Below are 18,319 nucleotides of genomic sequence, written 5' to 3' on the forward strand. Positions count from 1 at the left end.
ACAAGGACCATCAAAATCATTTGTGAGCACTCCAGTGGGATACTGGAAGCAGAGGTTCAGGTGACTCAATATGTCTGGGGCTCCTTAAGCATGCCCCAGATATCTCCTGAACCATTACGTTTGGTGATGCATATTCGCAGCATGGTAGCATGGTGGTTAGCATAAATGCTTCACAGCTCCAGGGTCCCAGGTTCGATTCCCGGCTGGGTCACTGTCTGTGCGGAGTCTGCACGTCCTCCCCGTGTGTGCGTGGGTTTCCTCCGGGTGCTCCGGTTTCCTCCCACAGTCCAAAGATGTGCGGGTTAGGTGGATTGGCCACGCTAAATTGCCTGTAGTGTCCTAAAAAGTAAGGTTAATGGGGGGGGTTGTTGGGTTACGGGTATAGGGTGGATACGTGGGTTTGAGTAGGGTGATCATGGCTCGGCACAACATTGAGGGCCGAAGGGCCTGTTCTGTGCTGTACTGTTCTATGTTCTATATTGAGTTTGCAAAGAGACCTGCAACTGGAGGAGGTACAGCAGCAACAGAGGATAAAGAAGATAACGTAACGGCGAAGAAGGAAGGTTACCTTTCTAAAAGCGCTTTGAAGAAATAGCACATTGATTAGCAATTCCACTGGCATGTTCATTTCTCTGCCTTAAGAACTTAAACAGATTTTGTCTGCTGAGAAATTGCTCTTAAATCCTTTACTACTCCTTTCATCCTTCTTTGAACATTGAAACCATTCAGACAACTTCAATATCAATGACAGACAATGGCAATTCAGCATCACAAGCTTCTGTTAAGCCACACTACATTCAAAAGTGATTAAAGATGATTAATTTAACATTAAACATAATAATTCCCTTCTATTCATTTCCCATTCAGGTGATCAACCCATGATATTCATATTCAAAGAAGGTTCCTAACTCTATTATTCCTATCACTGCTCAAATACTAAAGCAGTCCTTGTCCATATACAACAAGATCTGGACAGCATTCAGGTTTTGGCTGATAAGTGGCAAGTAACATTCACACCACAAGTGCCAAGTAATGGCTATCACCAGCAAGAGAGAATCAAACCATCTCCCCTTGACATTCAAAGGTGTGACCGTAATTAAATCCTACACTATCACCATCCTGGGGTTACTACTGTAAGGGTTATTCCTTTATTTCTCCATTCTTTATTTTGCTGTTATACTTTTGATCGATGGCTGATTAATGGCCTGTGATTTTAAGGGAAACAGCCTGTAAGAAGACTGTACCTTTAATTCAAACTGAAGATTTCGGAAGGCTGTGCCGGTTTAAACTGATAATTGCAGGCTGGCCAGCATCAGTGAGGACTCAGTTTGATTGTTTTGGCTGGTGGTCAATGAATGGGCTCAGGGAGCTATGCTCTGCCCAGTAACAGGTGGCCATTCGCTATGATTCCACTGCAAGGCTTTGCAGAGTCCCGAGGTTCCAGTTTGGTTTCAGTTTTGATCCTGGCAGCCCGATGAAGAGATCCAAAAAGATCCATCTAATTCTCTCCAGAAGGCCACTGGGAGGGTTGACTTATAATCAAACAAGTCTGGGTGCTGTTCACTTGAGTCTGCTGAGGCCGGAGGTCAATCCACGGACTGAAAGCAAAGTTTGATGTGAAATAAGGTGTCTGTCCAGAAAGACAGAGGCCTGAATTCAAACCTCAAGCTGAAGGCCCAATTTAATGAGAAATAAGGCGCCTGGGGGTTTCCCGACAGCGTGGGGCTTCCCCACAATGAGAAACCCCATTGACCGGCCGGTGTAATGGAGAATCCCGCCGGCGGGTCGAGGCTGAAAAGTGCTGCGGCAGGGCGGAGAATCCAGCCCAAGGTGCCTCTCCAAAAAACCTGCTGCCGGTAAGTACTGCATTTTCTAAACTACAGGAACCTAAATGAATAACTCTACAAAGAAGACCATTACTGGCTGTAAACCAGAGACTTTAATCAGAAAGCTTGATGTGACGAAAGTGTGCGAAAGAACAATAATCTGAAACAAGGCTCTTATTGTTTAACCGTCATCATTTGTTTTTAACCCCTCTGTTTTTGTCTGTCTTGTGTGTGGGTAGAGGGTGGCCAGTTAAAGTGGGTAGTAGGTATTAGCTTGTCGTTAACCAGTTGTATTTACTGCATATTTCATGATAGTTCTTGCTATAAATGAATAGTAACTGTGTTTACATTTACAAACCTAGTGACTGTAATTTTTGGGCTGCCAAAGGTAAAGACTTTGTGTATTTTTATGCAAATCATCGGTTAATTCACTTGTTCTGTGATACCGGGAACATGGGGCTAGAATTGACTGCATACAAGCCCAGGGTGTTGTAAGATTATTGACCAGAAACAGAGTTGAACCATCCAAAAAACAATGTGGTTACAAGAGCAAATCAGAGGCAGGGAATCCTGTCATGAGTAACTCACCTCCTGACTTCTCAAAGACTGTCCACCAGCCACAAGGCTCAGGTCAGCAATGTAATGGAATACGCTCTCCTGGATGAGTGCAACTCTAACAACACTCAAGAAGTTCAATGCCATCTCAGATAAAGTAACCCATTTGATTAGCACCCTTCCACAACCTTCAGTATTCACTCTCTCCACTACTGACACACAATAGCAGCAGTGTGTACCATCTCCAAGATCCACTGCCGTAACTCACCAAGGCTCCTTCTACAACGCCTTCCAATCCTGTGACCTCTACCACTTAAAAGGACAAGGGCAACAGATGCTTGGGAACACCACTACCTGGAGATTTCCCTCCAAGCCACATACCATCCTGAATTGGAAATATATCACCTTTCCTTCACTGTTGCTGAGTCAAAATCCTGGAAATCCAACAACACTCTGGGTGTACATACACCACATGGACTGTTGTGGTTAAAGAAGGCAGCTCACCACCACCTTCTCAAGGGACGGGCAATAAATCTTGGCATAGCCAGAGACTCCCACATACCATGAAAAATAATTTAAAAAGATAGGGTAACAGACCTTTGACTTGCTTCAATCATTGACAACATTCCTTCTGCAAAAGTCAGAGCAGAGGATAAAACGTTGGTCTGGGAACAAATGCTCCCTTTAATTAGACCTTGAGATTTACCTCACGTGGGCAGGTTGCTTGAATTACAATTTGATCAGGAGAGAAACACCTCAATCATTTTGAAATGGGGCCCAGGAGTCAACAAGGCCACAGCGTCATCCCACAGCATTATGGGGCCTGGCTCATCCTCAATGAATCTGATTCACAATCTATAGGGGGCATTTCCGCTCGTATTTTCAGAGGGCGGGGTCAGCAGCAGGAGGGGGAAACCCAGCAAGACGTGAAGACGGAATTTCCCGTAACAATTGTGCCCTCACTGTACCTGTGACGTAATGAGAATCTTGATGTTGAACATTAGGTTGCTCATTTGAATATATTCAAATCGAATTATCAAGCTCTTACATCATGTAGTCTCCCCAGCGCCATTAGATCAGACATTCACGTCGATGTGAGGACACACTAATGTGAATCATGACAGGCCTCCCTGCCAGTGTAGTGCCAGGGCTAATGCCGGGTTGGGGGAGGGGGGAGTGGTGGTTACATGGGTGATGGGTAGTGTTGTGTTGGGGGGGAATAGTTGGCACAGCTGTTGGGGGAAGTGTTTGGGGGGGGTGATGAGGGGAGAGGTGTTCTGTTGGGCGGGGGTGTCCTTTTTGGTGGGTGGCCATGGGCGGTTGTGCTGTGCCGGTGGTTGTTCAGGGTGATCGTGTTCAGGGTGGGGTTGTCTTTTTAAATGTTTGTATTGGGATGCCATTTAAAAAGGGGGCACCAATCTTTTGGAATATAAGTTCAGTGGCATAGTGGTTAGCACTGCTGCCTCACAGCGCCAGGGATCCGGGTTCAAATCCGGACTTTGGTGACTCTCTGGAGATTACATGTTCTCCCCGTGTCTTCATGGATTTCCTTCGGGTGTTCGAATTGTCCAAAGATGTGCAGGTTAGGTGGATTGTCCAAGCTAAATTGCCCCTTAGTATCCAAAACTGTGCAGGTTAGCTGGATTTATGGGGATAAAGTGGGGGAGTGGGCCGAGGTAGCGTGCTCTTTCGGAGTGTCGGTGCAAACTCGATGGGCATTATGGCCACCTTCTGCACTGTAGGGATTCTTTGGGAAGGTACTGACGGGGTGGGTTCAAGCAGAGCCGGCCCCATCAGCGCGAAGTCATGGGACCGAACGCTTTGAATTTTTTGTACTGAGTCCCTAACGATACGGGGCAGGCAGTTTCAACGCAGTTTATCCTGCCCATTGCCACATTCCGTGAAAAAACGAGAAAATTCCAGCATATATCTATAAAATAGGGCTGCAGTCTAATATTGGACCCATATTTTTAAGTTATTTAACAATAATACAACTGTTTTAATTTCTCACATGCTTAGATTTCAGAAGGATAGGTGTTCCGGAAGCTTCTGAATACATGTGGCGTTGCAGTATGTTAACACTGGGAAGGGAGTCACAGTTCACTGCAACACACAATTACTTCAGAGAAATGGAGAAGCAATTATATTCTCCAAGTATAGATCACTATTGATAAAGGGAGGAAATTAATAATTTCAAAATTGCCAGTAATGAACAATGACATCTTTTCACCTATTTAATGGTCTAGAATAGTGTCTTTGTATGTTTGCATATATTAAACAATGCCATATTAAAAACAAGCAAAATGAGCTGGATGTGGCGATGTAATTTACTAAACATTATAAATGCTTCGTTTTGTACATTAAGCATTAACATTCTTTGTCAAAATATCAGTGCAGCAAGATGCAATAAATTATTGATTAAGAAGCATACTCTGAACTCAGTAATTAAAAAAAAATAGTTTTTGGATAGTTAATATGTCAACCATTTCTAAGAGTTTCAGTATAACTCCTCAACTCAAAGCTAAATTAAAAGATATCATCATATTTGCAGATATTGACTCATTCAGTTATAATTTTCACTCAGTGGATTGCATAACTAGGTTACTAAGTATCTCAAAACGTAATTAGAAACATTGAAAATCTGATATATTCCACATAAGATGCTGCAAATTACAAAAGAGTTATTTTATTAAATCTTTGCTGAAGCATCGGCATGATTCGCCATTTTAAAAACTAAAAGCAGGATAGTCAGTAGCCCAACACCAAAATCGTGATCGCCGATTGGGTGGAGAATGGATTCCGATGCCAGAATCGGGGCCCGGGTCGGTTTGACGCCGGTCCGCCATGCTCCGTCCCCTCCAAACCAGCGTCATCATGATGCACGCCGCACACTGTTTCAACGCCGTTGGCGCATCATCGGCAGGTCCACCCACGATGCTGCACCCCCAATGGGCCAAGTTCCCACTGACGCAGGGCATGTGTGATCCAAGCGGTTGGTAACCCGGCGTGCTGGCTGCAGACAGTGTCCAGTGCCGCCACACTCGTCTGGCAACCATGCCGCTGGCCGGGGGAGCTTTTGCTAGGGCTGGTGAGACTGGTGGGGGGTGGCCAGGGGGTCACCAGGGGGTGGTCTCAGTTGGCGGGTTGGGGTTCACGCACGGTCGGCATCATGTTTTACTGTATGACGGGGGCAGGTCATCAGTCATGTGCATGCAAGGCCCGGGACCCGGCCATTCTCCGGCTGTTTCAATGCGATCCGCGGGAATTTCACTCAGCCCCTCACTGGTATCGTAATCGGTGAGGGGTTCACGCCGATTTCTCCTGTCGTTAAAGTCCACACATGCTCCACTGGCGCCAACGCTGGGGTTGCTACCCGCCACCATGCACCGGGCCTGGACGCAGGTAGGAGAGAACGTGAGCACTGTGGGCAACATTGCCAGGACAAGGTGCGGTAAGAAACTACAACCTCCTCAGGATGGACAGGGTGAGTAGGCAGCACTTTGTCTCTGACACTAACCCCCAACCCATACACTCGTAACCCCACCCCTCCTCCTGACCCGGAGGCTACTGAACCCCCACCCTGCACCATATGCCAGTGCCCAAAGGTACTGGCCAGCAGGCCACCAGCTACCCACCCCCGGTGCTGTATGCGTCCGACTGTGCATTTTCTGTCTCCCTGAAGCCCCCGCCCTACCCCCAGAAGAAGGCGGCCCTAAAGCGCCATGAGCGGGAAAAGACCAGAGGAGAACCGCCAGACCTATGGTCCCTCACAGCAGCAGAGCAGTGGGCACTGGATCTTATCGGTGCGCCCAGAGAGAGGGCGGTTGTCAGCATTCGGCGAGCAAGTGTGACCCCGCTGAGCTGTGGAGCCTCATGGCACATGTGTCGCTGCCTCCACCATCTCTCCACACCCCTATTCCATCACCACCACCCCCCCTCTGCCACCACCACCCCCCAACCCACTCACCCTCCCGCAATCCTAACGAGCCGTCCAATCATGCGTCGTATCTTGTGTCTTGTAGGATCTTCTGGTGATGAGTCAGGCCCCTCTGGTGCCCTCACCCATGACCACAAGCACAACCCCAGGAGGAGAGCAGCAAGGAGGAAGAGGAGACGGATAGCAATGGGAGCCTTCGACCCGCAGCCTGGGACGTCCCGGAGCACCAGTCTGGGGATGACACTGACTTCTCGACACAGCTGTCTCCAATACCCGCCACCATCCCAGAGACACTCACTTCAGTTTGCGTGTAAATGAAGAGGACACTGGTGCATTATCCAATGCACACCACACATGTGTCACTGTACAGCAGGTGGAGGTATGCACCCCCGAGGGGGTGGATCGTCGAAGGGTGGCCTGACCCCAGCGACTAGCTGCCGTCCAGATGGGTTTTGGGCTTTTGGGAAAGGTGGTCCCATTTATAGTGGAGATGAAGTCGCAGAGCCAGGGACTACATGAGCGGTTGACGGCAACCATCCAGCACTTGCAGCTGCAGTTGGAGGAGTCCAACTGTCTGGTGGAACAGGAAGTGGTGCCGATCATGCATGCCACCCAGGACAACAATGCACGGGTGACTTTCAGCCATGGGTCAGGATGTCTAAGGCCTGGGATGCTCTCTGCGTGCTGTGGCCAAGACCCAGGACAGGGCTGCCCTATCATAGGCAGCAATGTACCAGGGCCACCTGAATGTTGCAGTGATACTCCAGAGCATTGCCCAGTCACATTGGGTCATGGCTTAGAGCGTCGGTGGCATTGCCCAGGCACTGGCCGACCTGGCACAGACCGAGAGGGAGATGACGCAGTCACTAGCTGATGTAACGCAGGCTCAAGAGGTGGTGGCACAATCACAGTCTGATGTGGTACAGTCCCAGAGGGAGATGGTCCACTCCCTGTGCTCCATGGCCGCAAGTACTGAGACCCTGGTCAGGACGGGAGCGGGTCTCCAGGGCTAGCAGCATGAGGTGGCAGTGGAGCCTCAGGGGTCAGCTCCGTTTGCACTCCCATTTCATGGAGTAGCCCAGGGGCCATAGGGCACCCCGAGGGAGGAGAATGTGATGGAGCCTGTGCCAGTGACTCCCACAGGGGCGGTGCTGGAACCCCACAGCGTCTCGGACTCCACTCCTCCTGTCTTTGGTGCATCACATGGGCAGTTGGCAGAACAGGGCAGCACCATGCTATCTGAGACACCCGAGCAGCAGCCAGGGCCATTCAGGCCTGGCCCCCGAGAAGACGGCCACCAAAGGAGACCCAGGTTACAGGGCAGGAATCACAACATGTTGCCTCCAAGCCTGATGTCTGAGGATCCACCTTGGCATCGCGTTAGGGCCGGAAAGGTAGACACAAGTTGAATTGGCATGGGTGCAGCACATAGGATAGAGATAGGGGCCAGGGCACAAACCTATATGTATATGTTCACTTGTTCCCAATAACAACCTGCCTCCGTGCTCTGTCAGAAGGGTGTGAGGGATGGCCTGGTCTGGGTTGGCCACTGAAGGGGCGCTGGGGGTGACGTAGTGGTGGTTGGGGTTTGGTGGAGAAGGGGGACAAGGGACCCCAGTTCAGCCCGTGCTCACTGCCCTGGTGACCCACCCCCATCCCTCTTCCCGCCTCTTCAACCCCTCACCTCACCCCCCCGCCCCCCACCCCCACCACCACTAATGGCAGCCACAGAGAGAATAACAGGTGGTCCCCAGAGAGAAGACAATTCTGGGGACTGCCATTAGCATTCTTTTCCCTTGGTTTCTGTGGCTATGACTCATCTTTCATTCCCTCACCCCACAGTATGAATATTTCCCACTTTCTATGTCTTTTAACTTTGACAAAGGGTCATCAGGACTCAAAACATACGGATGCTGCCAGACCTGCTGAGATTTTCCAGCATGTTTTCTTTCAGTTTCAGATTCCAGCATCCGCAGTAATTTGCTTTTATCCAGTTTTTTTTCTTCCATTCCATTGGGCGCACGGTGGCGTCCACAATTTTGGCTTCACGACCTATTCGCCGCCCAATCACCTTTCCTTATTTCAGCGTCGGCTGACAGAGAGTCCCGCCCCTTTTCTGTTTTTAAAATAGCGTTTAAATGTTTGGCTAATTTAAGAAGTGAACAAACTTTCTTCCTGAAATCTATTGGAGCAACTTTTTTCCACACATTTGAATTTGTCTCTGGGAGTCTGTGCCTCTGGGAGTTTTCTTCACAAGACATAAAGGCCAAGAAATTGATCTCCTCAGCACCTGATTTAATGATGTTATGTATGCAATAGTGCCTCACAAATGGCATCTATGGGATGCACACACTTCTGCTGATGCGAGCTCAGGCCAGACAATATTTTGGTGAGGGCATTCAGCAAACATCTGCCAGAAGTACACGTAGATTTTATGTCATTACTGCCATTTCTGAGTGAATTGTACCAAGTGGGGGCGGGGGCATGGTGAGGGGTGGTGGGGGTGCCCGAGGAGTTGGCTGCGGTGGGGGTCAGTGAATAGGGTGCAGCTTTATAATCTAAGAAAGCTCATAACATTTTTAATCCCTCTCGCTGGAGAGAAACATTTCAGCTGTTGACATGAAGCTTTCAATCTGGAGCAGTCATCTGCTATAGCATCACGACAAGCCAGAGGGTGGCTGCTGGACAACAAGCACCATCCTTTGAAGATATGGTCACAACTCTTACGCATAACCCATGCAGGGAGACAGCATGCATATAATGAAAGCCACACTAACTGGCAAAGTGTAACAGAGCAGGCGATGTGGATGCTTAAGTTGTCTGACCGGCACGCAGCAGATTGTGTGTCAACAATCTACTGCATGCTGCATAAGTGTCCCATCGTGAGGGCACAAACCTTACCACCAGTGTTGCAGCGAGCACATGTGAAGAAGGAGGAGGAGGAAGAACTGGATTTGGAGGAAAGGAGGAGGCAACAAATGCAACATCATTCTGTCTGGATGTCTGTGATGTGACTGCAATATCTGTAGATCCTACTCAAAACCCTGCACACATCAAGAGTCCCATACCTTACCTTCCCGCTGTTACTGGCCACCACAATGTTTGCTTGGCCTGATGTGCAGCTAAAAACATCCATAAAATAAAATTTCAGTAACCTCATCTAGCAATGTAACTTACTCCATTCCTTCCTTGTGCTCCCAGGGCACTTGAACGCACTTCACAATCTGAAAGCAACGCTTCCCTCCACTCTGTTTGGAAGGCACTGTAACTCAATATCTGGCACTATGTCAGCCGTAGCTTCCCCGATACTAAGAACTGGTCTGCAGAAACCAAAGACTCCTTCTTCCATAAGAACATAAGAACATAAGAACTAGGAGCAGGAGTAGGACATCTGGCCCCTCGAGCCTGCTCTGCCATTCAATTAGATCATAGCTGATCTTTTGTGGACTCAGCTCCACTTTCCGGCCCGAACACCATAAGCATGTTACCTATAACACTGACATTTGCATTTATATAGTGCCTTTAAGATAGAAAAATGTCCCTCAAAGCTTTAAAAGAATGTAGTTAGACATATATTGACACTGCACCAAAGAGGGAAGCATTAGGACATGTGATAAAAAGTTTGGCCAAAGAGGTAGGCTTTCAAACATATCTTCAAGTAGGTGAGGTAGAGAGGCAAAGGGATTTTGGGAGAAAGTTCCAGAGCTGGGACCCAAGCAGCTGAAAGCATGGCCATTGAAGATAGAGCAAGGGGCTGCACAAGTCAGATGCAGAGTTAGTTTGCAGGTACAAATCCAGGTTAATTTATGTAAAATTACATCTCCCCAGACAAAACTGCATTGGTGACATTTCAGCATATTGATCAGCTAAGTTTTACATATTTTTAGTCAGGTGTAATATGCAGCTCAATCAGTTGTAACCATATCTATAATTGAATATTAATTACTTAATTGACGCAACCTACCGTTTTTGGCAACATGAAAGTAATCTCATGCTCAATTTGACTTCTCTGATTTAGAATAAAATCATTCTGGAGACGGTGGGTCATGTTGAATTTATTGCTCATGTGTGGTTACCATAGAAAATGTGTTGGTGAGCCTTCTCCTTGAACTGCAAAGGCCTTGTGGTGATGGTAGCCTAAAATGGCAGTCAGTCGAGAAATCATGGATTCTGGTCCATCGCTATTGAGAATAGAGAATTACAAAGATTCTAATTCCTATGTGTGGAGAAATTTCTCCTCATCACTATCCCAAATGGCCAACCTCTTCTCATGTAATAAACCTGAGAAGCTTGCAAATTATCCTCAACTATATGGATAAATCATGGGCATTGCATGATCAAAGCAACACCCTCAGGTGGGGTTTGGGGGATGGTCGTTGACAGTGATATCGGTGGTGTATGATGCACTTGTATTATTTAGTTTTTTTCTCAAGGGCTGAACTTTACATTGTTGGGAAGTGGTTAAAATCTCAGTGGCAGCAGGAGGAGGCGCTTAATTGGCCACTTCAAGGCCTCACTTAGCCCATCGAAGAGCGGGCTACTTTGCATCTGCTGCCGTGGATAAATTATCCATGGGGCAGGGGCAGATGGTCATGTGATAAGCATGGCAACATTGACATAGCGTCCCATTCAACACCCACCCCACTGCCTGCTATCCCTCCCAAGAGGGGAGTGTAAAATACTGGCCTTTATGTTAACATTGTTGTACTTTGTACTTCAATTCTCAATTAGAATTGCACTAGACATGCTTATGAAGAGGATATGAACAAGATATTTAAGGAAATGAAGGAAGCTTTTATTATCATTCATATTTTTAGTCACTATGTAATCATTATAGTTCGTAAAAAATGTTTTCACTGGCAATATACCCAAGGTCAACTCTAAATGTTAGTTTGTTTCTCTTCCAAAAATAATTTGCTTACCAACTCATTTTAACAGAAATACTGAGGGAAATACAGATGTCTGCATCTGTCTGACAAGGAAGACATGTGTCATGGATAAATTAATCGCTTGTTCCTGAGCACACTACCTTGTACAACATTGTGGCCAGTCAGAAGATAATGTCAATTCATATTTGACCCTCATTAATAGTAGTAATGGACATGAAATCCAGGGGTGAGATTCTCCGTTCCCGAGACCAAGTGCTGATGCTGGGATAGGATTCATGGACTTTCGTGACAGCAAAACTGGCACCGCACCTGGACCGATTTGGCGACCATTGAGGGGATAGCACTGGGATCATGTGGAACACAATCAATTCCAATGGAAAATGGTGCTGAATTCGCCGGGTCCATGATTGACACTCGTGAGAGCTGCAGTTGTATATACACATCAAACTCCCCACACACGTACTCATCCCAGCTAAAAAGAAGGCACCAGCCACGCTGGAGCACACCCATCCTATTGATGTGTTGGGTGGGGCCAGAGGGCACCTAGTTGTGGTGGCCTATGGAGACACCCAGACAACCCATGGTACTAAGTCCACAGTGAACAGTCAGCGGCGTGCGCAGCTGCATGGCTGCCTTGCAGACTGCAGCAATGGTGTTCCATGCATGTCCACACCGACCCCACAGCTTACCTCCTGGCCATCCCCTGCTACTCCTCCGGCCCTGGCACAAGCTCCCCGATGAGCGACACAACTGTCAGCAAACTATGGCGATGTTGGACACTTTCTGTACACCCTCTCTCCCCCTCAGCAGCCACAGCACCTGTTGCATGATTTTTGAAACCACAAATGAACATCGCCATTTGGAATTCCTCCTGGAGGAGGCAGAGCATCGTTGAGGCCCTGGAGAATAGTGGGTCAGGCCTGCTAATGATATGCAAACGGAGTTTTCTGTACACGTGGAGTGTAATGCATTCATGTCGGAGAATTGCAATTTGGTGTGAATGCAGTGCCCCCCACGATTTTGGCGTCAAAACCGATTCTCCGCCCAATCACCTTTCCTGATTTTGGCATTGGCCGACGGAGAATCCCGCCCCAGATCTTTGCATTACTAGTGGCACTGCTGTGGAAGACGCTAGCCATTTGATTTGGGGCAATTTAGACCTTCTGTCGCTTTTGGTGTGGCCCACCTGAGTGTTTGCATAACTATCGATTGGGGGCAGCACGGTAGCACAAGTGGATAGCACTGTGGCTTCACAGCGCCAGGGTCCCAGGTTCAATTCCCCGCTGGGCCACTGTTTGTGCGGAGTCTGCACGTTCTGCCTGTGTGTGCGTGGGTTTCCTCCGGGTGCTCCGGTTTCCTCCCACAGTCCGAAGACATGCAGGTTAGGTGGATTGGCCATGTTAATTTGCGCTTAGTGTCCAAAAAGGTAAGGAGGGGATATTGGGTTACGGGAATAGGTTGGAAGTGAGGGCTTAAGTTGGTGGGGGCAAACTCAATGGGCCAAATGGACTCCTTCTTCACTGTATGTTCTATGTTCTATCTCCTGACATGCCAGGAGCCTTCCAGCTGGTCACTCAGCCCAATCGACTGATTTGATTCTCTATTTATGAATTTGGGTCATTCTGGTCCATTCAACATGCTTATTTCTGCTCACCAAAGGAAATGTACCAGTAAGGGGGTATCAGCTCTCACGTTATTTAAATGCATGCACACCTAACACATAATTGAGAATAGGTTTGGGTACTGCAAAGTCTGGGGAAGTGCTATGGGTTGTTTTTAGAGGTGTGGTAGGTTCCTGGATTTGGCTGGGAGTTTCACAGAGAGGGTTGTGGATTTGGTAACCTGTGCACACAAACATTGCAACTGGTTTGGGGGTTGCAATTGCTGTACTTTTCAGTGGAAAATAGAAGCAGGTGTAGGCCATTCGGCCCCTTGAGCCAGCTCCACCACTCAACGAGAGTATGACTGATCTTCTATCTCAATGCCATTCTTCTGCACTATCTCTATATCCCTTAATATCTTTAATATCTAGCGTAGCAGGAAGAAGGAGCAAAGGATGCAAAGAGGACAAACTCCACGTGATGTCCTCTGCCAATTTGGAACTTGACTCCTCATTGCTTCTTGACAGTGACAGGAGGTTTTCTGGCAGGCTGCCCATGCAGCCAGCATCTCATTGTGCATCCTTATCAGCATTCTTCTATATGCTGGACCAACTAAAGCCTCACCTGAGTTTCCTATAGCATTAATCATTAGCAAACTCACCACCCCTGCCCCTCGAGCAAGTGAATTAACCTTTCTCCAGATTTAGCTTAGCCCACTCGTTACTCACTTTGTGCAGCGCCCAACTCTATATTGGGCTCTTAAGGAATGTATAGTGCCAGTATCTGGATTAGTGGAGGTGAGTGTTAGATCTCATGAGAGGTCATATCCATCAGTGATGTGCTGTTGTTTTCTCTCTTCTAGTGGCTGTTATGGCTGTGTATGCGGCAGTTCTTAAATCAGAAATAGGAAGGTTAGTGTGGAGTGGGGTGATGGTGCGCACAGGTAGGGTGGGGGGGGGGGGTATGTGGTACTTGCGAGTGGAAGTTAAGAAGTCCACGGTCAACCATCAGCAGCTTGCTCATTCTGACAGATAGCAGGATGAGCTGAGGGTCTGGGAAGGTTAGCTGGGAAGCTGTAACACCCCATCATCCACTACATTCTCAGCAATACCATATGCTCAGGTCTCTCACAGCCAGCTCCATGATTCAGGGAACTATCTCCCCCACCAGTTATGGGCCACCATGACCTACAAAATAGGGGGGGAAATTTTAAGTGATATCATTGCACCATACTTGGATAATATGCCTGCCCCAGCTGGATAACTGATTGAGAGCAGTCAACAGTCCTCTATAGCTGTAAAACAGAACTGTTGAAATAATCCTTTTGTGAGTCTGGGCTCTCAGCCAGGCCTGCTTAATGAAGCCTCAATTATTGATATTTTAATAGTCTGTCTGATTGACACTTTTATAAGGTTGTAGGAACAGTAGTTGCTTTTCAAAAGAAGATTTGTGAATGTATTTTTCTTTGCTTCTGAGCAGTTTCACAGATGTACTTGCTTTTACATGGCTCACTGGTTCTGTACATAGTGTGCACTGAGTGAATGGGCATATGTTGGCAAGAATTGGCATAAGGACCATTAGGGAGCATGGGGGTGGGTGAATGAGCACGGAAGGATTGGAATGAATTGGCATGGAGACTATATTCATAGAATCCATAGAATCCCTACTGTGCAGAAGGAGGCCATTCAGCCCATTGGGTCTGCACCGATCCTCCAAAAGAACACCCTACCAGAGCCACTCATCTGCCCTATACCTGTAACCCCGTAATCCCACCTAACCTGCTCATCTTTGGATGTGGCCATGGGGATGGGTGGGGGGCATGATTTGTTATGAGTTGGTATGGAGGTGGCACGGGGAGTGGACGGGAAGTGTAAATGTTGAGGGCTTAACATTCATAATAATAAATCCCAAAGAACTGAAATGGGTCTCTTAACCAACTGACCTCAGCACTTGGCTGCCCCCATGGCTGCCTTCAGTCTACTTCCGGGATGGTGGGCTCACCTCTATCCTGCACCCTCGATACCCAGAGGAAAGTTTACGCCATTTGGAGGCCTTTCTAAAAAGGCACGTTGGGCAAGTTGGAAAATTTCCTGACTCAAACTATCTGCCTTAGTAGCAAAGATCTGAACCCTGGCCTTTCTCCGCCTGTCCATTTTCACCTCTGAGGCTTCCAGTGAGGCATCAATGCAGCTGGGAGCTCTCTTTATACCTAGATACACGATTTTTCTTGTTTAGAATTGTAGCGCTGATATTCAATAATAATCTCCTGTGATTCAGTGTAGCTTCCCTTAAAGAGGGACAGACTTCCATTAAAAGTACCATCTTCTCCCTAAAAATGTTGCTTGGCTCCTTGCCAAGTGCTCAGTCAATGGGGATGCTGCTACAATCCATAGAATCCATAGAATCCCAGGAACATAAGAACATAAGAACTAGGAACAGGAGTAGGCCATGTGGCCCCTCGAGCCTCCTCCGCCATTCAATGAGATCATGGCTGATCTTTTGTGGACTCAGCTCCATTTTCCGGCCCGAACACCATAACCCTTAATCCCTTTATTCTTCAAAAAACTATCTATCTTTATCTTAAAAACATTGAATGAAGGAGCCTCAACTGCTTCACTGGGCAAAGGAGTGAAGAAGGAGACCATTTGGCCCATCGTGCCTGCACCGACCCTCTGAAAGAGCACCCTATCTAGGCCACCTCTGCCACCCTATCCCCATAACCCTGTAACCCCACCTAACCTGCACATCTTTGGACACTAAGGGACAATTGTAGCATGGCCAGCCCACCTAACCTGCACACCTTTGGATCATTTAACTTTATTTTTCAGTGGGATGTGTGTGTTGCTGACAAGGCCAGCATTGTTGCCCATCCCTAATTGCCCTTGAACTGAGGGCAATTAAGAGTCAGTCACATTCCTGTGGGACTGGAGTCACATGTAGACCAGACCAGCTAAGAGTAGCAGATTTTCCTCCCTGAAAGGCATTTGTGAGCCAGATGGGTTTTTACGACAATTGATTATGGTTTCATGGTCACCATTACTGAAGTTACCTTTAGATTTCAGATTTGTATTAACTGAATTCAAAATTCCACCAACTGCTGTGGTGGGATTTGAACACATGTTCCCAGAGCTAATGCCTGGGTCTCTAAATTACTGGTCCAGCGATATTACACTACCTCATCATTTCCTCTCCTTTAAAAAATGTTGCATGGAATTTGCATAAGGCCATAAGACCATATGATATAGGAGCGGAATTAGACCATTCAACCCATCGAGTCTGCTCCTCCATTCATTCGTAGCTGATATGTTTCTCATCCCCATTCTCCTGCCTTCTCCTCATAACCCTTGATCCCCTTATTCATTAAGAACCTATCTATCTCTGTCTTAAAGACACTCAGTGACTTGGCCTCCATAGCCTTCTGCGTCAATGAGTTCACCCTCTGGCTGAAGAAATTCCTCCACATCTCAGTTTTAAAGGATTGTCCCTTCAATCTGAGGCTGTGCCCTAGGTTCTAGACTCACGTACCAGTGGAAACATCTTCTCCATGTCCACTCTATCTAGGCCTCTCACTTTTCTTTAAGTTTCAATGAGATCCCCCGTCATTCTTCTAAACTCCATCAAGTTCTAACCCAGAGTCCTCAACCACTCCTCATATGACAAAGCTCTTCATTACAAGGATCATTCCTGTGAACCTTCTCTGGACCCCCTCCAAGGACTGTATATTCTTCCTTAGACACAAGGCCCAAAACTGCTCACACTATTCCAAATGGGGTCTGACCAGAACCTTATACAGCCTCAACAGCACATCCCTTCATTTATATTCTAGCCTTCTTGATATGAATGCTAACATTGCATTTTCCTTCCTAACTGCCAACTGAACCGGCACGTTAACCTAAAGAGAATCCTGAACCAAGACTCCTGAGTCCCTTTGTGCTTCAGAATTCCAAAGCCTTTCCCCATTTAGAAATTAGTCTATGTCTCTCTTCTTCCTACCAAAGTGCATAACCTCACACTTTTCCACATTGTGTTCCATCTGCCACATCTTTGCCCACTCTCCCAGCTGTCCAAGTCCTTCTGCAGCCTCCCACTTCTTCAACACTACCTGAGCCTCTATATCTTTGTAATATCTTCAAACTTACCAATAATGTCCTCAGTTCCTTCTTCTAGATCGTTAATGTATATCGTGAATAGTTGTAATCCCAACACTGACCCCCTATGGAACACCACTCATGACTGACTGCCATCACGAAAAAGGTCCCTTTATCTCCACTCTCTGAGTTCTGCCAGTCAGCCAACCCTTTGTCCATGCCAGTACCTTGCCACTAACACCATGGCTCTTATCTTATTTAGCGGCCTCCTGTAAGGCCATCTGGAAATCCAAATTGATCACGTCCATTGGTTTTCCTTTGTCTAACTTCCTCATTACCTCTTCAAAGAATTAAAAAAAAAAAAATTTAAAGTGCCTAATTAAATTTTTTCCAATTAAGGGGCAATTAAGCGTGGCCAATCCAGCTGCCCTGCACGGCTTTGGATTGTGGGGGTGAGACCCATGCAGACACGGGCAGAATATGCAAACCCCTCATGGACAGTGACCCGTGGCCAAAATCGAACCTGCGTTCTCGCCGCAATGGGGCAGCAGTGCTAACCACTGCGCCACCGTGCCGCTCCCTCCACAAAGAATTCTAAAAGGTATGTCAGGAATGACCTCCCCTTGACGAAGCCGTGCTGACTCAGCCCTATTTTGCCATGCACTTCCAAGTACTCCACAATCTTATCCTTAATAATGGTCTCCAAAATCTTATCAACTACCGAAGTTAGACTAACCGGTCTACAATTTTCCATGTTTTGCCTCCATCCCTTCTGAAGCAGGGGTGTTACATTATCTGTTTCCTGTCCCCTGGAACCCTCCCTGACTTGAGTAATTCCTGAAAGATCACCACCAATGCCTCCACAATCTCCTCAGCTATCTCCTTCAGAATCCGGGATGTAGTCCATCTGGTCAGAGTGATTTATCCACCTTCAAACCTTTCAGCTTCTGCATCATCTTCCCCTTAGTGAGGGTGATGTGACCATCAATTCACTCGAGACAAGATAGGAAGTAAACTGTGGCTTTAATAGACTAACAACTGAGCCTGCCTGCGACCAGAAGAACTGAGGGCAGGCTCACAAGGCTGCAGCACTTTATACTTCCGGTAGTTGGAGGGGCCATCGGTGGAGCCATGGGCGGAGCCGAGGGTGGAGCCCTGTACAAGCTCCTCATCTCCCCCTGTGGGCAGAGCCGCGCAACGGCTCACAGACAGAGCCCACAAGGACACAATGCTATACAGTGTGAACGCAATACTATACAGTGTGAATTACATGATGCACATTCACCACAGAGGGCCACTACACTCATCTCTTCCCCCTCTTCCCCTGACTCTCTTTAATTTCTAGTATGTCACTCGTATATTCGAACGTGAAGACTGATGCAAAGTACCTATTCAGTTCCTCTGCCATTTCTTTATTCCCCAT

This window comes from Scyliorhinus canicula, chromosome 14 (genome assembly GCF_902713615.1).
Source record: "Scyliorhinus canicula chromosome 14, sScyCan1.1, whole genome shotgun sequence".
Lineage (NCBI taxonomy): Eukaryota > Metazoa > Chordata > Chondrichthyes > Carcharhiniformes > Scyliorhinidae > Scyliorhinus > Scyliorhinus canicula.